This window comes from Psittacula echo (genome assembly GCF_963264785.1).
Source record: "Psittacula echo genome assembly, chromosome: 8".
Taxonomy (NCBI): Eukaryota; Metazoa; Chordata; class Aves; order Psittaciformes; family Psittacidae; genus Psittacula; species Psittacula echo.
Genome location: NC_137744.1, coordinates 22,811,195 through 22,835,747, shown reverse-complemented (window position 1 = coordinate 22,835,747; position 24,553 = coordinate 22,811,195). Strand labels below are relative to the sequence as shown.

General features: G+C 48.0%; 1 protein-coding gene across 1 annotated transcript in view; it reads right to left on the bottom strand.

Moving 5' to 3' along the window:
- Positions 1–24,553, bottom strand: part of GPC3 (glypican 3) — a gene marked incomplete at both ends in the record, with an annotated part of 144,239 nt that overhangs the window by 110,722 nt on the left and 8,964 nt on the right. The gene's annotated exons all lie outside the window — the stretch shown is intronic.

Genomic DNA, 24,553 nt, shown 5'->3' with positions numbered 1-24,553 from the left:
CTCAAAACAAGACGCACAATTTTAGGGCTCCCAGAAAGGCACAAACAGGGCACTGCGAGGAGTGCACGGAGCACAGGTGTGACCCGAGTGAGCCCAGAGGATGGGAAAACAGCATTTTCCAATGAACCATTCCTGCTTCCAGGAGCCCCGCTGTGCTCTGGAGGGACCAATGCTCCTCCAAGGCTGGGAGCCAGCGTGGACAAGTGCCCAGCAGGAGTGAGGGAGGGGAATTTAAACCTGCTATTAGGTAGAAAGGGGATGAGAAAGAATCACAGAACCCCAGCCTGGTTTGGGTTGAAGGGACCTCAAAGCTCCTCCAGCTCCAACCCCTTGGAGCAGCTTGCTCCAAGCCCCTGTGTCCAACCTGGCCTTGAACACTGCCAGGGATGGGGCAGCCACAGCTTCTCTGGGCACCCTGTGCCAGCGCCTCAGCACCCTCCACCCTACTACATAGCATCTATGAGCCAGGGAGACCCAGCACCACCACGACTGGCTCTGCAGCCACTGAACTGCTCCCACTGGTTTTCACTGGTGTCTTATGGGGTGGGTTTCCTCCAGAAAAAGAATATTGAGACAAAAATAACAGGTCGAAGGATGCTTCTCCCAGTGTTATCACAGCAGCAGTAGGCACATATAGAAACACAATGAGAGCCCAGTCCTGATTTATGTTTGATATTCCATTTAATTGAATTTTGCAAGAAAACTGCTTTTGTTATTGAGAAATGGACCTCCCAGCATGCAAAGACAGGGAGGGAAATCAAATGCTTAAACTCTGTCTCATTTAGCAGTGACACTTCGGGGATGAACAACAGCTTCAGACATAAATGCTCTTGTTTGGCTGCCACAGATATGAATTGTCAGGGCAGTTTAGAACAAAAGAAATGACACATCAAAGCAAATCCATAGTTCAGCTAATCAAAATGCTATGCTTTAAATATTCAGGTTGGTTTACACCAAAAGGCAGCATAGATCAGAAAGCAGATAAATTGACAGGAAATCTAAGATGCGAGTGGCATGAGGGCAAAATAAGGATTTTCAAGTGCATTTCCCTATGCACTTTATCAACCACCACCACCTCCCCACCCCAAAAAAAACCCCTAAAACCACAGCAAAAAGCATCTCATTTGCCACTTTTAAGCAATGAGAACATTAAAGCCACCTAAATCATTTCAACTAACAAAGCTGGCTCAGCGTTTTGCCTTGCTTGGAACAGCAGAGTTGGTCACCACACTCCATAACCAGCCCCTGCTAAATCAGACAAGCTTCCAGCTAGTTTTGCCACTACATTTTAGCCAGGTACTGGTTTTCAGCTTCCAGAGCTCAGAGTGGTATCACTGACAGGGAATGGAAATGTTGGGTACACCTGCAAAGCTTTAACTCGCTTTCTGCAGGCAGCCAGGGAACAGGAATGTGAGGGGATGCATTTGTTGTCTGTAACACAAAAATGCACTTTTTACCTGTAAATGGGTAAAGGCATAAGGAGATCTTTAAGGATGCTGCAGCAGAAGCCTCTGGGGCAGCACAAGCGGGATGTGGAGCTGCTGGAGCAAGTCCAGAGGAGGCCATGGAGATGCTGCGAGGGCTGGAGCAGCTCTGCTCTGGAGCCAGGCTGAGAGAGCTGGGCTGGGGCAGCCTGGAGAAGAGAAGGCTCCTGAAGGGGAGACCTGAGAGCAGCTCCAGTGCCTAAAGGGGCTGCAGGAAACCTGGAGAGGGGCTTGGGACAAGGGCCTGTAGGGACAGGCCAAGGGGAATGGCTTTAACCTGCCCGAGGGGAGACTGAGCTGAGCTCTTAGGCAGAAGCTCTTCCCTGTGAGGGTGCTGAGGCGCTGGCCCAGGGTGCCCAGAGAAGCTGTGGCTGCCCCATCCCTGGCAGTGTTCAAGGCCAGGTTGGACACAGGGGCTTGGAGCAAGCTGCTCCAGTGGAAGGGGTCCCTGCCCGTGGCAGGGGTTGGAGCTGGAGGAGCTTTAAGGTCCCTTCAACACAAACCAGTCTGGGGTTCTGTGAAATGAAGACATCAAACACAAAGTGCTCATTTTCTGAGTTCCCTGAAGGACTCTGCTACTTGCAGCCATCCTCCTGCACCCCCTTAGCATGGATTTCACTGAGCCTTGCTCCCTCACAGACCTCTCTGCTCCTACCAGCCTGCCCTGAAGTTACAGTCAAACTTGTCAGAGCAAACCCCACATTATGCAGGCACGAAGCTCCCTGTGCTCAGCTGCTCCCAACACTGCGCAAGCTTAACATTATCTCTTACATGTTAAGCCCCATTCCTTTATCATCTATTGCCAGAATAGTTCCCAGGTTGCAAAGAAAACACTGCAAAGGGAGGCTTTTGGTCTGTGTCCTGCTTCTCCATGCGTGGAGCTTTAAGTGCAGTGCCAGAGTGCGTAAAATCCCACTAAGCCCACCGAAGATGTCAGCCCATTTGTAAACCTCACCACTGCTCATGTTCTGCAGCCTACTAACCCGCAGATAAGCTTCCTGGAAAACACATTAGCTCTCCTGTAGTCTGTCACAGCACAGGGAGCTGCTGTATCCTAGAGGCACAAAGAAAGAGCTACGAAAGGTCATTCCCACCCTTGTGAAGTACCAAAGGAGCTGGGCTGCACAGCCTGGTAATGAGCTGGGATCCTAACAGCTGAACCAGAGTGCGCAGGAGCACTTCACAGAGAGGAGCAGCACTAACTGCCTGCAGGATTGTTTGCTATATGGAAAGCATACCATGGCATCAGATGTCACCGTGTTCTCCATCTGCCCCTTTTAGCCCATCTTTCAGCAAGTCCCAAAATCATCCCCCTACCAAGCTCTTTATCCCACATGAAAAGAAGTACGAAAATACAATCATGGAATAGTTAGGGTTGGAAAGGACCTTGAGATCATCCAGTTCCAACCCCCTGCCATGGGCAGGGACACCCCATACTAAACCATGGCACCCAAGGCCTCATCCAACCTGGCCTTGAACACTGCCAGGGATGGAGCATTCACAACTTCCCTGGGCAACCCATTCCAGTGCCTCACTACCCTCACAGTAAAGAACTTCTTCCTTATATCCATATAATGCTGTATTTCATAACACACTCACAAGTAATAATTCCGTTTACTGAAGTCCCTGCATAAGATGGGGGTTTGCAGACCCAGCCAAGCTTTCTGCTCCTCAGCAGGGACAGCACTGGTTCTGGTAGGAGAGGATGTGCACAGGCTGCAGCCCCCAGCCCAGGGACCAGCGGATGCGCAAAAAGAGCTGCAGAACGAAGCTTCAGAAGAGATAGCAGCTGCCTACAGGACAGGCACTTGTCAGGCTGAAAGATCAGGGTGTTTCTACAGGAAGTTTGTGCTTTAAAATCACCGTGTTCTTGATTCAGCAGCAGGAATTCATGGTAGTCTCAACTCACAGGCAGCAAACTGACTTCAGCACCAGGAAGCTCTTGCTGCATCTGCAGAAATCACGCCGCAGCATCCATGTGTCCACATGAACGCCAAGCTCTGAGAGCAGAATGCATGTGCTGCTCATTGCCTCAGACACTCAATTCCTGTTGGATTTCTACAAAAAGGCTGGATTGGTACACTCAACACTTAAACACCACCACTAAACATCCCATAGATATTGCTACACTGAGTGCTGCTGGGCTCCAATGTCAGCTGGATATGAAAACAAACGTTATCCATAGAATCTCAGACTGGTTTGGGTTGATGGGACCTTAAAGCGCATCCAGCTCCAGCCCCTCTGCCACAGGCAGGGACCCCTTCCACTGGAGCAGCTTGCTCCAAGACCCTGTGTCCAACCTGGCCTTGAACACTGCCAGGGATGGGGCAGCCACAGCTTCCCTGCAGCCCAGGCAGATGGCACGGCTGCTCCAGGGAGAGCTTTTGCTTTCTCTGCTGTGAGGAAAGGCACTGACTGTGACCAGCCCTGTTCTCTGCATGACCAGAGCTCTCCTGCCCCAAACCCCCAGTGCCCAGTTTTCCTGCATCCAACCCAGGTCCCTCTGCCTGCAGCAGCATCCGTGCAGACGGAGCCATGAGCACTGGTCTGGTAGGAACACAAACCAGTCCTGCAGTTGGAATATAAAACACAGGTTTCAAGCATCTACCATGTTTATATCACAGCTTATTTGCACCGGATACACGGCAAGAAGGGCACTGTCACCACACACGTCACTGGGGTTCTTGGTCTCCCACTTGAAACAGCTAAAAATTCTCTAGTATTGGGAACTATACAATTCTTTTAATCCTGACTCTGTCTCCCAAAGAGCTAAAGCAACGCAGACACTGCATTAAGGCACTGCGTAGCTCTGACACTGCCCCATTTCCAGATTGGACTGGGGGTTGGAGGAAAGACTGCAGTCTCCTAAAACAATGAAGCAATGCTACATTTGGAAACATTATTAGCCTATTTAGTTCTTTATTAGCAGAGCCATTGAGGGTTACAGCCCACAGCAAAGGGCTGTTCAATCAACAAGCAGCAACTGAAGTGAAAAAGCATTAACGTTACCACCGAGGCAATTACTGCAACACGAGCACAATTCCCATGCACCTTTCATTTCTGCCAACACAACGGATTCTCCCAGACACGGATCCCTGTTTCATTGAGTTGATATGATTTGTAATAATAATATGAGGTGGGTGAAACAGAATCCAGTGTGTTAACACCCGAGCTCTGCTTTCCCTTGGGGATATCAGTGTCCAAAATGGGGGTTCCGGCAAAGTGTGTGTAATCTCAGAAGCCAGTGCTCCTATTAAACACTTAGTAGGGCTCCGGGAGAAAGACAATACCAGAGACAACAGTCTGAAGCGAGATAAACATCTCCGTTTCCCCCTCAGGAGCTGAAAGCTGGTTTAGTCCCATTTAACATCTTATCTACCTGGAATCCAAAGAGGCAAGACAATGCCATCACCTGTGAGGAACAGAGCAGCAGCTCTCCCACCCCAGTCAGCTCCAGCGATGAGACCTGGGACAGGCGACCAGTCTGTGATGGAGAAACATTCCCTGGGGCCAGTCTCCCTGCTGCTGTGTCTGGTCCAAGGGTGATGCTTTCCTTTGGCAGCCTTAAAGTGCAGACCCTCAAGGGTGGGATGCTCCAATCCAAGGAACCAACCTGAGCTGCTTCTCCAGAGTTTTGTGGGATTTTTGACATTGGGCAGAAGCTCTTCCCTGTGAGGGTGCTGAGGCACTGGCCCAGGGTGCCCAGAGAAGCTGTGGCTGCCCCATCCCTGGCAGTGTTCAAGGCCAGGTTGGACACAGGGGCTTGGAGCAAGCTGCTCCAGTGGAAGGTGTCCCTGCCTGTGGCAGGGGTTGGAGCTGGAGGAGCTTTGAGGTCCCTTCCAACACAAACCAGGCTGGGATTCCCTTCTTTTTGAGGGAAGGAAGGGAAAGAGAAGAGTGGGCACCCCCAAAACAAGCTGCTGTAACTAGAATACAAAAAGAGGAATATGAAGGAGATTTCAGTTAATGGGATAAAGTCTACTACACTGTAATCATTAACGAACAATCAGATCCTATCACGTCCACTCATCTTCTAATGAAAGCTGATCTGAGAAGTACAGAAGTGCTGATCACAGCCCCTTGCACTGAGCTTTTGACCTCGAACATGCTGCTGTTCTTGTATAAAGCTACGTGTTCCCTTTAAACTCACTCTAACATCCCGGCACCTGCTTTGGCCTTCAGAGGAAACAACAGCCAGAGGACAACATTTCTGTGCAGCCCTCTGATGCTGGAGGTGTTGCGTCATTCCTGCCCGTATGCAGAAGGTATCACGCAGTAAAGCAAGAGGGAGGGGAAGTGAGATGTGCGCACAACCTCAGCCCTTCCCATAAATTCCCCTCTTGGATGCCCTGGAAAACCCCAGCTCGGTCCATGAAGCAGGTACCCGGGGCCACAAAGCGGGTACCCAGGTGAGGGCAGCTCTCCTCAGTCAGAGTAGCTGGAAGATGACAGTTTGGGCTTATGGAGAACAGAGGCGGTGACATTTGGGTTGTGCTGGAACTGATGTTTCCAGCTAAGAGGCACTTTTGTGTCCAGCTCTCACACCGATTTTTTCCTGGACTCCCTGCACACAGTGCCACTGTTGCTGTGTTATACACTGAAAAGATTCACAAGGGCTTGAAAATGAACTCTGGGTAGGACTCTGGGAAGCAGGGGAGGGAGGCCAAAAGAAAGCAATTCCACATGTGGAGAAGAAGCTGTCTCCTTTCACTGCAATCAAAGAAACAGAGCAACTGGAGGATCAGTTCTGAAGTCGAGTAAGATGAATAGCAACTACAGCAAGGGCTGTAAAAACACCACTAGAAAGCAAGTTGCCATACGGGAAATCCCCAGCTCACCACCCATCCAGCCAGGTAAGCGTAAGAAACTCACTCCAAACACACACAGCAGTTTGTTTTTTCAGGTGCATCCTAAACACAAAACCAGGGAGAAACGCAGGAGCGGCAGCACCCTAATTAAATCCCATTTACTGTGTAAATAACCTTGCTTGATGATGGAATGAGTTGCATTGCTTTAGATCAACATAATCTGACCTTAAACAGTCAAATGAACAGCCAGAAGCCAGCGCTCCCCCTTCCCTGGGGCTGTAGCAGCTTCTCTGCAAAGCCCTTCTCAGACCCTCAGAGATGCGATTCCTCCTCCCTGTCCTGGTGCCTGGCAGAGATCGTGCTCTATTTCCTGTGCACCGCTGCAAAGAGGCTCTTAATATCCTGGAATTAAAACACAAAAGTGCTTCTAAGGCACTGCCACGTTGTCTGGCAAGCAAGTGGCTGATGCACAAGCTGTCAATACAGAACCACTATTATTTATTTTACAGGAAAGCTACAAACTAATGCAAAACCCCCCAAATTGCTTCTTCCACCCTGGCAACCAGAAGTGTGCATTCATCAGTGACCAGTCATGGAAAGATGCCTGGTGAGGTCTCTGCCACCCTAGAGACCACCCCAAAGTCTCCACCGCTGCAAAGCAGCAGCCAGCAGGTCCCTACGGCTGAGAACCAGCCTTTCCTCTGAGCATCTGCAATGGTGCACTTCTTTGTGTCAACAGAGCAGATCCCAAGGCTCCATGCACCCTAAACAGCAAAGGGAAGATAATCCTTGCAGTTAATGTGTATCTAGGCCAGCATGCAGTTACAGCTCCCCAAGGAAGACTCTGCCTTGGAAGTGTGAAATGTTAATGCCTGCAGAGGGTGGACTGGCAAACGCTTCACTCCATTTGGATCTAACCCTTACTAACACGGAAAGGGAATACCTAAAAGCTGTGCCATGCACCCAGGGACACCTCTGCAGTTTTCCTGACAGAAGGAACCAAAACGAAAGCAGAAGAAAGCATCAGTCTGACCTTACAGCTACCAATTAGATCTGCCCAAGACTCTGCTTACAGTGCAGCAGCAGATGGTATTTGTCTTTCCTTAAAGAAAAGATCCATGCTTCAGGGAACTGCATGCAAAAATCCTGTATCAAGAAGGGCAAATCTGGCCTTGTGAGAGACAGGGAGCTGACTTTAAGGCAGCATGTTCAAGTTTGAACAACCTGTACTTTTCTGTACAAGGAAGTCTCAAAACTGCCTCCTTGCTATTTGCTACAGCATCCTATTCACCACTCATCCTGGTGGCCTGCAACAACCATCCTGGTACAAGTCAGGACGTGCCCCAGGGCAGCAGCACTTGGCAGCTCAGGTGCGCTGATGTTCCCTAGTGCAAACCAGCTCCTGTTTACTGAGCTGGTCCCTTAATCCAATTGAATTCTCCAGCATCACTGCACTTCCAAACAGCCCTCAACCCACTACACTGCCTTGCCTATGAAACTAAGTGATTAAAACAAGGCTCCTGCCTACTCCCCAGACACCATGCATGTCAAACATGTATTAAACTGCTTTGTCAATCTGTAATTATTCAGCTCTTGCAATCATATTAGACAACCCTTCTCACAATGACTCATAACATCTGGTTTGAAGTAATGAGCAGCTTCTGCAACAGTAGGAACCTTGGGTTGGAGTTGTGAAGTTCGCTCAACAGCACAAAGGAGGCTACAGCACTGGTCCATAGCTGCATCCAACGGCAGGAGGGAGAGCTTGGTACAGGATGTCTTGCTGTGGAAGTCACCGCAGGAGAGCCACTTCCAGCCGTTTCCAAAGGGCAATGAGACAGTAACTAACTACACCTCAGTCAAACTAGTCCAAACCTGCTTCGTGCAGAGGACCTCTCAACAGAATGGTTGCCAGAAGTGTTCAGTTGCACCTATATGTGTCATGAATATGCCTGGTGTTGGCCAGCAACTATTACAGCCCCTACTATGGCCTACTATAGTCGATGAAGGGCTGAGATAGAAACACAGAGTGGTTTGGGTTGGAAGGGACCTTAAAGCTCCTCCAGCTCCAACCCCTGCCACGGGCAGGGACCCCTTCCACTGGAGCAGCTTGCTCCAAGCCCCTGTGTCCAACCTGGCCTTGAACACTGCCAGGGATGGGGCAGCCACAGCTTCTCTGGGCACCCTGTGCCAGCGCCTCAGCACCTTCACAGGGAAGAGCTTCTGCCTTATATCTAATCTGAACTTCCCCTGTTTCAGTCTGAACCCATCACTCCCTTCCTATCGCTACAGTCCCTGATGAAGAGCCCCTCTCCAGTATCCACCCAAAGGTCATCGTCTCCTCCTCCAAGCAAGTTAAGATAGACCATGATAACATTCCAGGAGGCAAAACAAGCAAAACCTACAGACTCCTGCAGCAGCAAGTAATGAAAAATAAGATGCCTGTTGGCTGAAAACAGATTTAGTGCCCAAGTATTTCCCTTCACCTCTTAGAGCCAAACAGGAGCCTGACATACGCACACGCTGTAAGGTCCTGGGCAGGAAACCGTTTCCACATGGCATCCTCTGCATGCTCTTAGGCTGCAGACACACATCACAAAATAGAGATGGACACTTCTGTGCAGGGTTGCTTTACAGTGAAGGAGAATTCAGCCCAACAGAACCACCCCTCTATGCTGCAGGGGTTTAAAAGCTTATTTAAACCGTGACATAATACTCAGCAAGACGTTATTATAATGCATAAAAAATACCACTCTGTATAAGGACAAAGCAACTGCATTCTGAAGGAGCAACAATGGCTTAGCCTAAAATGTCATTACTACTAAGAAAATAAACAAGCAAGGACACTTCATGTTGTGCATTAAGCATTGCAACCTATCTGGGTGACACCATTGCACTGAGAACAGGCTACTCACTTTCCCATGCAATTTGTTTAACAGGCAGCTGAAAACATTACAAAGACAAAAGAGAGGGTTTATATTCTGATCAGTTACATTTTATCTATATTAACAATCAGAAGCATCATAAGCAGTGGGGGAAGTGTTGTCAGACACCATTTGGATGATATGCATCATCCTTTTAAGTGTTCTCATACCATTAGAAGGAGCGGGGAAATTAATAGAATATTAATGGCCAAGTAGCCTCCCAGTACAAGAACTATTCCTTTTCCCATTCATGTCATCAGCCCACAGTGCAGCTCCGTTTCTTCTTGAAGGACTGAACCAGGAATGTGAATGCTCTAGCTGACTAAATGTCCTCCCATGTTCCACCAAACCTGAAGGGCTTCCACACACACGGCAAAGCTACTGATTGCTTTGCCTTCAGGTTCTTCCTTCTCACCTTTCTTTGCCGTGATGCTGAGACCACAGCTCTTCACACGCTCATCACTATACCCCTTTCTTTGCCTGCCCTGTGGGTCCATATGCAACTGCTGTCCCCTCTTTCACGCTTGGATTGCAAGCCCCAGAAAGAAGCAAGATCAAACACAACAGCACCGCTGGGTACAAACAGTTGTGTGTGTATTTATGGTCTGATGCTACATCATTGTCATTCAGGTGGACAAGTGTCCCTAATCCTCAATTTCAGCAGGGAGAACTTGCACCATCATGTCCTTATGCTTAAACTGAGGCTCCCTGACAACCCCTTCATTTTGAAGGACAAAAGGAAAACCAACATTGCAAAGGTCAGGAGGACCAACAGCACAGCCCTTGGGTACTTTACCTCCCCTTGTACTTTTGACTAGATCTCTTAACTCTGAAGAAGTGCACACATGGGAAAACCCACCTGCACCTCCACATACTTCCCAAAGCAGCACAGAAGGAACAGTATGTGCTTTGCTGCACAGGTCTATCTCTGCATCAAGGGGAGCAGAGGAACTCAGGACACCACTGAAGAGCAGAGAAAGTCATAGACCATTAACTATAATTAGAGGAGAGACTAATTTACAAAGCAGATAAACTTGGATGTAAAATTCTCTCTATACAGTAAGCGCACAGAAGGCGATGCCTTCTGAAGAGTTTACATCATTCCCTGATAATCAGTCACAGAACCCCAGCCTGATTTGGGTTGGAAGGGACCTTAAAGCTCACCCAGTTCCAACCCCTGCCACGGGCAGGGACCCCTTCCACTGGAGCAGCTTGCTCCAAGCCCCTGTGTCCAACCTGGCCTTGAACACTGCCAGGGATGGGGCAGCCACAGCTTCTCTGGGCACCCTGTGCCAGCGCCTCAGCACCCTCACAGGGAAGAGCTTCTGCCTTAGATCTAACCTGAACATCCCCTGTTTCAGTTTGAACCCATCACCCCTTGTCCTGTTGCGGCAGTCCCTGGTAAAGAGTCCCTCTCCAGCATCCTTAATGCAGATTTCCTCTCTCTAACGTTACTGCTGTTCTCCCACCATCTCACCCTTGCCCCCCAGGGTCAGCGGCTTTGCCCTCTGACAAGAGCCCACCACAAAGGGGAAGTGCCGACAGAATTAATTTTTCAGTCAAAGCGGAGTTGTTGTTTTCTCTGCAACGTTTTACACTGCACAACACGTCAGGAACGTCAGAGCCCATCAGCAGAAGCCAAAGCAGAGCTCTGCTGCCCTGTTAATGCTGCATGACCTCCTCAACCACCTCGCTCCGGGAGAGGGAGACCGGGCACTCTGCAGGGAGTGCAACAAGGCCAGGGAGGGGAGGGGGACAGGAAGCTAAGCTGAGCATTAGCCACGGGCAGGGTAGGAAAGCAAAGAAGGTTAAAACGCACGGAGCATGGAGCCAGTGCCTCTGCCTTAGCAGAGCTGGATGCTCTTCTGGAGAAGGGGGGTGCAAAGCCCAGAGGAGAGCAGGGAGGCGAGACTTGCTCCGCAGTCACTCTTCAATCCTTTCTGTACCACCCGTGAATGCAGAAGTGGCAAGCCAAAACTAAGGGGATAGAGGATGAAAGTGCAATGTTCACTCCATGAGTCTCCCAAGGATTCCTTAAGCCTCCCTTCAGTGCCTCACCCAAGACAAGGCAGGGGGTCACGTACAGAATTAACACGCAGGAGTCCTGTTTTCTGTCCCCTTTCACCACTGAGCTTACCTGCTGCTGCTGTACTAACACCCCAGGTCCAAGACATGCACAAACACTCCTCCGGAAGCCTTCAAATCCAGCACAGTGAGTTATGTGCACTTTCAGACCTCTATATAAACACAAAAGAGATGTATCTGTGCTTCCCCAGGCCAGCCTTGGCAGAAAGGCTCAGGCACAACAGGCACTGGCCATGAAGACACCAACCCCACTTCCACAAGAGTTTTACGACGTGAAGATCTAAGGGCTCAGCTCACCACCTGCCTTCATTGTTTTGTGTAGCCGAAGCTGATTTAGTGCCAAAACTTGGTATTAACAGGGCAGATCAGCTCCAACCCACAGCAACTCAAAAGCATAGTTCTGGTACAACTTAAACACGAAGCTTTCCTGCTGGTGCTTTTCCACTTGTTATTGCCCTATGACTGATGTTACAGAATTGAGTGATGCTTTGTCCACCAAAGGGTGACACTGGGCTACTGCAGATCTTCTCTGTGCCAGCTCCTTGCCACATGGAATCATAGAATGGTTAGGGTTGGAAAGGAACCTAAGATCACCCAGTTCCAACCCTCCTGCCATGAGCAGGGACACCTCACACTAGACCATGTCACCCAAGACTCACGAGAGAAGATAAAAAGCCCCTCTCATATTCCACAAGCAAACTCACTTTAACTCCAGCTTTTGAGTCCCTTCCACATCTCTGAATGAATGATCACACTTCAGAACAGGACAATATCTTTCGACAGACATTTAGATTAAATATTATAACTAATTATAGGCAGAGCCTGTCACAGTTGCCTACTGCTTCTGATCTTTGGACCCTATGCCTACTTACCTGTGATTTTGCCAAGCTCTAACCATCTGGACTGCAACTTTACATGCCTCTTATCTGCCTCAGGCTGATTTGCACTGCAGACAAAATGGTTCAAGTGTTCCCGAGAATAAGGCAGATAATAAGGCAGATGAGAAAGGTTTCTTTCTCTCTTTTATTGCCTACAGTAAGGTAACCTGATGACCTTCTCTTTAATGAGCTGAAGCACTTCCCAGCCTTTGGAACAGAACTCAGCTTTCGACAGGACGTGAGTAAGTCTGTATGAACGTGAAGCACTGTCACAGTTTGGGGGTGCAGTTTGAGGTTAGGGTTTTTGTTGTACCAGCAAGAATGTACCCAGATCCAACTCACTTGTGCTTTGAGAAGAGCTGAAACCTTTTGTTTTCAGCCTTTAACCTCCTGCTTTTTTTTAAAAGAGAACCCAGGTTTTGGTGCATTATTCCTCCTTTTTATTAACTTAAAGGCAAAGCTGAAGTACTTCAGTACTTAAGGAGATGATCCTACAAGGACACTGGGGAAGGACTCTTCATCAGGGACTATAGTGATATAGGACAAGGGGTGATGGGCTCAAATTGAAACAGGGGAAGTTCAGGTTAGATCTAAGGAAGAAGTTCTTCCCTGTGAGGGTGCTGAGGCCCGGCACAGGTTGCCCAAAGCATCCATCCCTGCCAGTGTTCAAGGCCACGTTGAACAAAGCCTTGGGCAACATGGTCTGGTGTGAGGTGCCCCTGCCCATAGCAGGGGGTTGGAACTGGATGATCTTAAGGCCCTTTCCAACCCAAACCAGTCTGTGATTCTATGATTCTAGTTGGAAGTCAGGCACTGCTCCTCCAGCCTTGCCAGCTCCAGGGGTCAAAAGATGTGGAGTGTACAAAAGAGGCCATACCCAAACCCAAGGTCTACATCTTGAATGTGTGTTGCTACACTGCATTGAACACAGTCAGGAAAGGTCTCAATTAGGCTCCCTCTGAATTTCAGGGGGTTTATCTGTGGAAGAAACATGCACTGAACATCACAAACCAGCTCAGCTCTGAACATCAGCCCTGAACATCACAAACCAGCTCAGCTCTGAACATCAGCCCTGAACATCACAAACCAGCTCAGCTCTGAACATCAGCCCTGAACATCACAAACCAGCTCAGCTCTGAACATCAGCCCTGAACATCACAAACCAGCTCAGCCCTGAACATCACAAACCAGCTCAGCTCTGAACATCAGCCCTGAACATCACAAACCAGCATGAAAATCAATGGAATTGTCAATTCTTCAAGATTGTCAATTCTTATGGAATTGACAGTCTTGAAGAACTCTGGCCTAAAGTGTTAATTTAAAGCATTAGTAACCAGGCACCAAACATGGAGGAGACATAAAATGACTCATTAAGGACACTCACCCAGTGCCCTTACACAAGAAGTTGATGGGAAAATACACATGATGCGATAATGAAAGGCTGTATTCTAATGCACAGGACACAAGAAACCAAACAGAGGTTTATTCCACACCCTTCATGGGCTTTTCACCCTCAACACTGTGGTTCTGATTGCCAGCTAGCTGTTGGCATGAGACAAATCCAGAGGAACCAGCGTGCAGCTGAAGAAGTTACGCTCTCCCAGCTCTGTATTTTGAAGAGGCATTTCAGGATCAAATATTTACTCACTAGTGAGCCCAATTATTTTCCATGCCTATGTCACAGCGAAGCATCACAAGCTGGAGGGAGTAAATGGTTTTCAACCTCTCACCAGTTCAAAGCCTGCCTTCTCATTTGATGCGAAGCATTTGCTTTGACTTAATACTGGTAATGCAGTGAGCTTTACAGGGCATCTTCAAGGTAAAAATCTGTGCAAGCCAGTAAGAAAAAAAATAGCATTTTACTGTCTATCAGTTCAAGAAGTAGATTCTAAATCACATCCCTTTGAAAATGAAGCAGTTCCCCAAATGTCAAATGCACTGCTTGTTCTTCACTGCCAGCACAATGTGAGGTACAGGGCTAGTAATATCATTTCCAGGCTGCTATCTAAACAAACAGCCTATGAACAAAGCAAGAGAGGGGAAAAGCATCTTATCACCTCCAGCCTTAAAGCTGCTGCAAATTCCAACACTCAAGTGCCATTTCTCAGTGAACACAGAGAACAGAAGAGCTCCTCTGTATGGAAACACACCTTTAATCTCACTTCAGGAGTCACAAAGCTGATTCCCAAGGACAACGGAGGCTACAGCAGCACAAGTGCTTCTCCAGGCAGAAAAAGGGGGAAAGGTCTGCAAAGCAAAAAGCAAAGAAAGGGAGGATCATCGCTTCTCAGCCTGGCCTCACAAGAGGCTGAGCAGGAGACCACCACCACCCAGTGCTGGGCTCTGGCCATTCCGTCAGCCAAAACAACTGAAATAAAACAGGATGTGCTTTCTACTGATGCATTAGTAGCAGGAGCCAACTGCTCCTTACAGCGAACACTTCAGACAGAAGAAATGCCGTGCAGGAGATTCAGCATTCCCCTGGTCATTTCTTCTCTTTAGACAAGAGCTTTGTATTTCATGGGTTTTAACTTCTTTGCTACCCAAGAAGAGGCTGAGCTACAGAACCACTCCCCAGCTGTGCATCCCCAGCTGAGGGGGACAATGCCCCACACCACATGGAAATCCTCTCAGGCCATCTCAAAGATCTCCAGTCAGCTCTCACTAAGTACAGAGTAATTCCCAAAGGTCCATAAGGAGGCTGATCTCAGCTGTGCAGCTGGACATCAGAGACCAGCACTCCCCTGACAATGACAGCATGAATAATCACCTTCAAAGCCTCATCCAGAGGGAAGCTCTGCACCTCAAGTAGCCACTGACGCTATCTCTAGTATATGGTAGCTCCCACCCTGCTGTGCTCTGGGCTGGATGAAGGACCAACACCAGTGTTCTCTTCCATTTAAAGAACTATTTGCAACTGATGAGTATTTAACACCAGTTGCCAACCACTTAATTTGGGAGACTGAGCAGACTGGAATCATTTCATCATGCAAAGGCAGGAAAAACACATGTGCCATTTCAACTGAATTCCTTGCAAATTCAGTAGCAATTTGATTTTGTTGTTTTAATGAGGCAGATTCCAGAGAATGCATTGATCTGATCAGCCTTCACATTCCTGACTCCCTTTTCAGTGACAACAGATTTCCTTACATGCATTACTGATTTCATTTCCTTTCCCTAAAAAGAAAAGGAACATAATTTTCCCTCTAATCATAGCAGGAATTTGACCAATACAAATATGCTGCATTAATGCAAGCTGTTCTTCACCAACTTTCTTCAGAAAGAGGGAATTCCAGAGCTGGGAGCTGTAACCCTAGGGGCAGCTTCACCGTTCTCTGCTGCTTTGTGACACTCAATCAGATTTCCTGACTTGAAGATGACAAGTTTGGGAATGAAACCAGCAACAGAACCCGGTTACAATTGCTCTGCACTGCTGGTTGGTTTGCTCTGTGTCATGGTTTAAGCCCAGGCTGTAAATTAGAACCACGCAGTCTACTTCCCCCCCCACCCTTTCTTCCCTCCGCTCCTGGAGGGACAGGGAGGAGAATCAAAAGAATGCAACTCCCATGGGTTGGGATAAGAACAGTTTAGTAACTAAGGTATAACACAAATCACTACTGCTACCACCAATAATAATAATGATAAAGGAAATAACAAGGGAAGAGAATACAACACCTCACCACCCGCCAACTGATACCTCGCCCCCACCCAGCAGTGATCCAGCCCTTCCGGGTAACTCCCAGTTACATCCTGGGCATGACGTGCTGTGGTATGGAATACCTCTTTGGCTAGTTTGGGTCAGGTGTCCTGTCTCTGCTTCCTCCTGGCTTCTCCTCCTCCCTAGCAGAGCATGAGACTCACAAAGTCCTTGGTCAGAGTAAACATTTGAGCAGTAACTAAAAACATCGGTGTTATCAGCGCTGTTCCCAGGCCAGAAGTCAAAAACACAGCGCTGCACCAGCTACTAAGAAGGAGAAAAATGACTGCTACTGCTGAACCCAGGGCACTCTGTCTCAGAGTTGGGCTTTTCTACTCTTCACTTTCCAGCCAACAGGTCTGTGTGAGATGCTTTTTCCCAAACACACATTCAGATTATCAGTTTTCCAATTCAGACTTTGTTTTCAATACTAACAGATTAAACGTGGTGCTTCCTACATCTCATGGCTCAGAGAAGATGCACTGATTCCTACATGCATTCCTTCACGGAAATGCAGTTACTTCCACATATGCTTTCTCTCTCCCACCAGCACCGTTCAGCTCTGACCCACCACTGCTCCATGGGACAAATGGGCCCAATCCAGCATCACATCAAACCTATGTGAAGAACTGCTGCAAAATACAGCAATGACAGAGTCACTCTGATTCTCACTCTAACTCTCATTGCTGCACAACGACAGAGTCACTCTAACTCTCATTGCTGCACAATACAGCAATGACAGTCACTCTAACTCTCAATGCCCAATCCAGCATCCCATCAAACCTGTGTGAAGAACTGCTGCACAATGCAGCACTGACAGAGTCACTCTGACTCTCAAGGCTGGATTTAGCAGTCATTCAGGTAAGTGCATAAATATACCCTGAAGTATTTTCCTGGGCCTTCTTAGGATAAGACCTGAGCATGCCAAGGTATCACCATCCCACCAACACCACTTCCAGGCACTAGAGCAGAGGGGAAGCAGCACAGTTGTGAAAAGTCAGACCAAGACATTCCTATCGCTTTAGAACATTTCAAGGATAAAGCCCAAAGCTTGAAAACTGGATTGTCAGTGCCTACAGTGTGTCCAGAAGTTCCACAGGCTTCTCTGCAGTAGATAATGCGGGAGGCTCTGCCAGCTACGCACACTCATGTGGAAAGCTCTCATCTGCCCTATTTGAGCCGTGTTTTCACAGATTAATATACTTTCACAGTAAAATGAAGGGTTATAAATTGCTCAAATTGATTTCACATCAGCAGTGAAGTCAGAGTGAGTAACACACCTGAGGTGACCCCATCTGCTCAGGGGAATGCGAAACCACAGCGTATCGACAGCGTAATGGGCTCCGCAAGAGTTCATTTCCCTCCGATGAGATGCACCATTGGCTATTTCATTGCTGGAGCTTATTGCTGCTTTAAAAGCAAAATGTTTTCTTTACGGAGACAGTCCTTGCCTTTACTGCCGGGTGCTGCCTTCTCCCCCCCTTCCCTGCACAGCAAATGTATTTTAAACACTTTGTACAATGAAAATGCCTCTATTTATTCTTGCAGGCCAAGAGATGGAAGGTGCCACCGTGCCCATCTCTGCACTAGAATTACAAAGGAAAAAACGAAACAAAATGTAATTTGACTGGTTTATAGTATTAGGAGGCGTTTAAGAATGTTATTACTTGAACTGTCAAAAGATGCAGCTCTGAAGGTAACTACAGAGAACAGCCCACTTGTAGAACAGAGGAAACCAGAGAGTGAGGGCTCCCGTGTATCTCCCAACTCCTGTTCCCACAGGGAATGCAGGCAGAGGATCCTGTTTTGCTGGAGCAGCTGGGACAGAGGCAGCACCACCAGGCTGCATCATGCAGGAGACACTGCAGGCATCTCAGCATGGCCATGATGCTCCTCTGCAGAGACCCTGTCTGAACATGTCCCCATCCAAAACATCCCCCTCTCCTATGGGGGCAGAGCACCACACGGAGTAAGTGGGAGCAGCCCCATGGCCAATGCCTCCCTATGCTCCGCAGAAGAAGGGAAGCACCATCCCCTTTCAGAGCAGAAAAGCCGCAGCAGAGCTGGCAGGGGCTGGTACCCCAGCAGCAGAAGGCAGGTCCACAAGTATCGAGGAACTCCTCTGCACACTTTGGACTGGGGACCTCTAAGCCCAGACACCAAGCACAGTGTTTAAAAGCTGCTGAAGCAGCACATAGGCAGTTCCAAAAAGCCTCCTATTAACCTCCAAGCCTCATTTCACTGATGAGGGGAAGGGCATCAGCATTTAACTGCAGGGGAAGAACAAAGAGGCAGGACACAGGGAAGGAATGGAGGAATCTCAACCATACACATTGCCCTATGGCTGCACCCTTCAAGCCACAGAGGGCCCAAAAGCAGGGGCTGAGGGGCTGGTGGCATCTACCACACACTTCACTGCTCCACAGACGTGCCAGGGAGTTGCTGCTAGCCCTTTGCAAAGGGCACAACACAGCTTCCTCCTACAGCAGCCAGCCTCTGGATACCCAACATGGGCACCCCACTGGGTCTGCGTGGAAACGCAGATGGGAGCACAAGGGGCCATTGATGTGGGGCTGTATTGCAGATCTCAAATGAGGATGCAGGAAAACAGCAGCAAAAGCCAACAAGCTCCATCCTGCAAGGAAGGGCCCCAAAGATGCCTGCTGAGCTCTCCATCAGCTGCGAGCAAGGGCTGTGCAAAGCTGCCTGAGATGCACCAGGATTCTGGAAGATCAAGGGAAACGTGACCACTCTGGTACAGACTGAAGCAGCGGAGAGGGAGCCCAGGCAAGGGAGCAGCCTCACATCTCAGGCTCAGCACCACAAGGAGCACTGAGAGGCAGCAGCCCCATCCAGCACACCCAGAGCCTCATAAGCTGCATGCAGTGCCGTGCTGGCATTGAAACTCCAGGCAGAAAGAAGAAGAAACAAAAGCAAAAGCAAGCATCTTCCCAAATCTCTCTTCCCAGCAGTGTGCATGCAATACTTCCAAAGCCATGGTTTATGTGGCTCAGGAGGGCAGTTTCATGCCCTAACTCCTGCATGATGGATTTTACAATTTGTTAGAGAAACTCATCAATCCTCAGCAGTCATTTCTAATGCCCAGAGCCTCCACAAACTCCTGCATTTTGCTGATCCCCCAATTTCAAATCACTTGAAACTGCTGCTACGATTACAGCTCTGCTCCTAAAGCTAAGCATTATAGCCCACTGCAGACTCCCCGCTTCATGTGCTAGTGTAATAAACAGATTAACTGTGATTTATGAACAATAAGTCCTGGTTATTTGAAAGGAAACATCACTTCCCTATACTGATCCTGACAAACTGGGAGCTCTCATTATGCAGACAGCTCTTTCCACCTATCTGTAATCATCAGTTTAGAACATCATCACCAACCTGGCAGCTGTATCACCGTAGTGTTGCACTGCAAGCCTGGTGTATCCTAAGCACCTGCCAAAGGCAGGACGCCAGCCTGGACTGACCCAGTGACACAAGCACTATTTTAACGCATTAATAACAAAATCAACAACAAATTAAGAAGCTTTCAAAGAGGAGAACTGCCACTGTATGGACGGCAGCAAGGAAGGAGGCAGCAAGGCTTTAGCCAGCAGAGGAGTAATCAGGAGCAGGAATCAGAAGATGACACAAAGATCTATTTGTGGTGCTTGTTTACTTGTAAAATCTAATTAGTTTGAATATTCTCGTTCCAAAAACTGAATTCCTGCTTTGAATCCACTCTAAAATCTCAGCTTCATCTCTCACAAGCCCATAAGCAAGAGTTCACATTTTCACGTGCACTCTCACAACACACCTACAGCTTTGAAGCTGACCACCCCGCTCATGTGAGACTTGGCTACTGCTGAGCATCTGGCTTTACATGTATTCAGTTAACCACAATCACTTCTCTCCTGCATAGGGAAGCTGTGCAAGAAGCCTCCTCCCCACACAGTGGCCTGCAGAATGGTGCTGTGCTGAAGTGCTGCTGCCAACACCTGGGAGACCCTCCCGCACTGTCAGACTTCACTGGCTTAAAGACACTGGAGTATTAAACTATCCCAAACAATAGGACACGACTCTGCTGCGCAGCACTCGTACCAGTGGACCCTTCCCAGCAGCACTCCCACCATGGTGCCCATCTCTTCTCTCCTAATGGATGCAACGCGCATCCTGGACTCACCCAGCCAAAGCATCATTACTAAAGATCGAAGGCTTTATATACTTAAACCTCTTCAATAGAATAAAAGAAGCCTCAACTCCCTCACCTTGCCTCTAAAGCAGTAACAGCAGCTTGTGAACAGGGAAAAGTCTTGAAGGACTCCGAATAAGAGATTTGGAGAGACAATCACTGATCTTTTATCTTCCAGACTTCAAGAGGAACCCAATTCTTCAAAGAAAACCCAATAAAGCCCAGACATTCGCATCATACCAAAATAAATAATTCAGCCATGCTTTAGAGGCCTCCACCGTTAGGGCTGGCTATTTGATACATCTGTGGCTTAGGTGTCTCTAAGCTGATTAGAGATAACCTGATAGAAGCTTACAATGTCAACACCAGCTTCACTCCCGACAGGTAGGAATGGACAGTACTAATAACTGTAAATAACCAAAAGGGGGGCTATAGGGATGCTGGGGAGGGACTCTTCATCAGGGACTGTAGTGACAGGACAAGGGGTAATGGGTTCAAACTGAAACAGGGGAAGTTTAGATTGGATATAAGGAAGAAATTCTTTACTGTGAGGGTGGTGAGGCACTGGAATGGGTTGCCCAGGGAGGTTGTGAATGCTCCATCCCTGGCAGTGTTCAAGGCCAGGTTGGACAGAGCCTTGGGTGCCATGGTTTAGTGTGAGGTGTCCCTGCCCATGGCAGGGGAGTTGGAACTGGATGATCTTAAGGTCCTTTCCAACCCTAACTGTTCTATGATTCTATGGTTTATGCCTAGTGGAGGATTTACAGCCTTCAGAGCCACCTGGTAGGACTAAGAGTTACAGCTCTGCCTTCATCCTACTATAGCACACAAGGGGAATGAACTGACATCCTCCTCACACTACCTGCTCTTCCCAAACCACCGAGGGCTCAGCTCCAGAGAGGAGAAACAGGATTCTGCCAGGAATAAGAGGATACCATACACAGACAGGCAAGTTTCTCTGTATTGACTTATCATGGTCTTCCCAGAAACTACTCCCAAAGACACATACCAAAAGCCCCTCAAATCTCCCTAGTCCCTGCAAACTCCCCTTAGGTACCCAACAGAGCTCCTGTTGTCTTCCAGCTGCCATCTGCAGAAGGTTAAATGCCATTGCCTTTGCAGGGCAGCAGATTAGGCCTTCAGTCAAGCTTTCACCAAGGGGGATTCAACTGCAGCATCCTGTTCAGTTTTCCAGTTTGAGTAGTTATACTCCTGCCTTCCCACCATCCCCTCATTCCCGAAGTCCCAGCAGCCCTACAGGGAAGTGGGTGGATTCAGGATCACAAACAGGCGATGCTGTATCTCAAGATTCAGGCCTTTGCTACCTTGCTGCCTCCAGCAACCTCTGCATCAGCACCAGTGGATCACAGAGCAATCGACTCGCTCCGACAGCCTGGCATGTGCTCCATGCAGAGGTTGGCTGCTCCAGGTTTGACTAACATCAACAGGAGAGGCTGCAGAAGGGCACCAACCAAAAAGCCAAGATCTAAGGTCAAGAGAAAGAGAGGGGAGAAGGGTGACTGGCAGGCCAGGCTCTCACCATTCGCCACAGCAGGTTAATGCAGTAACTCAAGGGTTAGTTTGGATGAGAACTCCAGAGCAATGCTATATGTTACTTGCCAAAAGATCCATGAGCAAGTTCAGCTCATGTCCAGCTTCATGGTATGCAACAGAGCTGCTGTCAGCTGAGAACCCGAACCAGGAGGTGGGCACACAGGCAGATACCAGCATGGATACAATACATGAAAGTAAAAATACCCTGCCCTCAAAGACATTCCGGTGTAAGATTTAGGTGCAGTCAAAGGCAGCTACGATCCATTCCAACATTGTCAAACGCAGCCAGTTTCCAAAGGATTAAATCACTACTTCAATAATCTTCATCGTTTAAAAAATGCCTGTAAGAGAAGTCCAGGAGTTAACTGTACCAGTGAGACCGAGTGAAGGGAGGATTCTTTGGGTTACGATTTTTCCTTCTTAACTGCAATAAAGAAAAAGCCCAAGGCTCTAAAATTAATAATCCAATAAACTTTGCTACACGAACATTGTAACAGATAGGCCTGGATAAGAGTTTCTGTAAATGCCAGACAATTTCCCTTGATCTTTATCAGCAGCAAGGCTGCTCTAGCTTCTGTGGGAAGAAATTCAATTTGGTGCCAAACAACAACATCTGGGTGAGATTTCACTTGTCAGACCAGCAGTCCCTTCAGATGCCAAGCTAAAAATACATTCATTCTGAAGGATTTCACATTTGTGTTTCTTTTTACCATGAGCGGTTAGGGTACGCTTCCATTCCAACATCCTTGCACTGCTCTCTCAGGCAGGGTATTACACATCCTCTGTGCAGGATTCCCAGCAGAGCACACGTGTCCTGCAGTCCCAACACCTGAAGCCACAGGGCATCCGTCCCCAGCTCCAAGCAAAGGCACCACGCAGGAGCAGGACCTGCAGGAGATGCTTGGGGACCACGGTGGGCTCCAGTAGCACTCCAGGACTGCTCCAGCATCCCCTCAGTAACCACATTCAGCTCCAGGCACCCCCTGCAATGGGCATCCCACACTCTCCACCTGTGCCACAGCAACAGCAGGTTTGCCAACCTGCAATGAGCTGTCATAGCACATACCTTGGCAGTGTGGGAGGAAGCAAAGAGCACACTGGTGGGATTTGATTTGAGATACAACAGCCTTAGCGATTTCTTGAGATAGAAACCTGTCCCCTACCATCAGCAGGGCCAAGAAACAAGAAATCAGACTGCTGTATGCTGAATCCACTTTCTACAGCTGGAACAGCCTCTGGCACTAAAGCCATCAAAACACTCTGGAACAAGCAGCAATCAACATATCCACCTATTAACAAAGTGGTTTTCTATAGACTTTAAGACTGAATTTAAAGATAACAAATAGTACACAGTTTTCAAAGTCTAATGAATTGCTCTTTCAAGTCCAAACCACTTTATACAAGGTAATTAAAGTGAGCTCTTCAGTGGTTCTAGCTAGGAATTCCTCTTCTTCAACAGATTGCAAAAGACCTTGAAAATTAGCCATAAACTTTTTTTATAAGCAGAAGTGGTCAGGAATTCTTCCATTAAATGCTTTTCATCCCTACTACCACGAATGGCAACTCTGCATACCAAGGCTTTCCAGAGTAACATCAGCTCCCAAATCCCTGCACAGGAAAAGGGCTCTCACTGCCAGGCTGGAAAAATATCAGAGCAAGGGATTCAACTCTCCTGAAGAGGCAGAAAGTTCCAAGCTAGAGCACCCAACTCTGCTATACTGTGCACAACCTGCAGTAACATAGGGTGTCATTCCTACATGCAGTAAGAGTTGCCGTTGCGATGTTCATGTTAAATGGTAGGGCAAGGAGGCAGCACTTTGCATTCCAGCCAGGTTATTAATCTCTGAAGTTAGTCCACATTTCCAAGGCCTGGAAAACCAATCTCTCAGTAGTTTTACTCCATTCTGTTCAGAGGAATTGGAACTTAATAGTCACTGCATTGACAACTATAGGGAAAAAATATACTGTTAACTCCTCAGCAATCCAGTTGATCTTACCCTGACATAAAACAACACATTAGACTGCATCAGGCAGCAGTGGACCAGAGCAGAGCTTTGCCATGATCTCTCAGGCTTCAGCAGGCTTTGGGTCTTGCTATTAATGATGCATAGCCAAAAATGAATCGATTACTCTGCAAAAATATCAGCATGAAGGAAAAACCGCCCCACTTGACTGCTCGTGCCTTCTTTAAATATGGGCAGAAGTACCATCAATACGGAACAATGGAGCCTCAATAGGAAAGCACTTAATAAACAAGCAATCATTTCATTATCATTAACCATGGATGGAGTAAGTTTTGCTTGTGTAAAGGCCCTAAAAAAAAACTGAAGCAGATTTAAGTGCCATGAACTCATGTGTATCCGCAGAACGGTATTTGTCAAAGCTTAGTTTTGCCAAAAGGACAATACATCACATTAGAAGAAGAAAATACATCAAATTATCACTAGAAAAGGAAGAGAGTTGCCACCATAGAGCGGCACCAGGTTACCAAGCCCTCACATAACCCCTGGTGAGCCACAGGGATGGCACTTGTGAACGTGTCAGCCTCTCTCATGGAACAACCAACTTTGTTTTGCGGTGGATAACAACGATCATGCACACACTTCAGTCAGATGCTTACCAAGCATGACACTGGGGTGACAACCAGATCACGTTACTGCAGCCTGGGACCGGCAGAGTCAGCCCAGATGGTGCTTGCACAGACATTAAAATGCTGGGAGAAGTGGGGTTTTCATTTATTGTTACATTTCCACTTGAAGAGGTTTAGTCTTTAAAGTCATATTTGCTGTTCCAGCGACAGGAATATATAGGACAAGCCTGCCAGAGCAGCCACATCCCACCTGAGGTGTATTATTTATCAGAAATTAGCATACATAATATATATATAATCACATGAAAACCAGAAAGCTTCCAGCCACCCGCACTTCTGATCGTGAG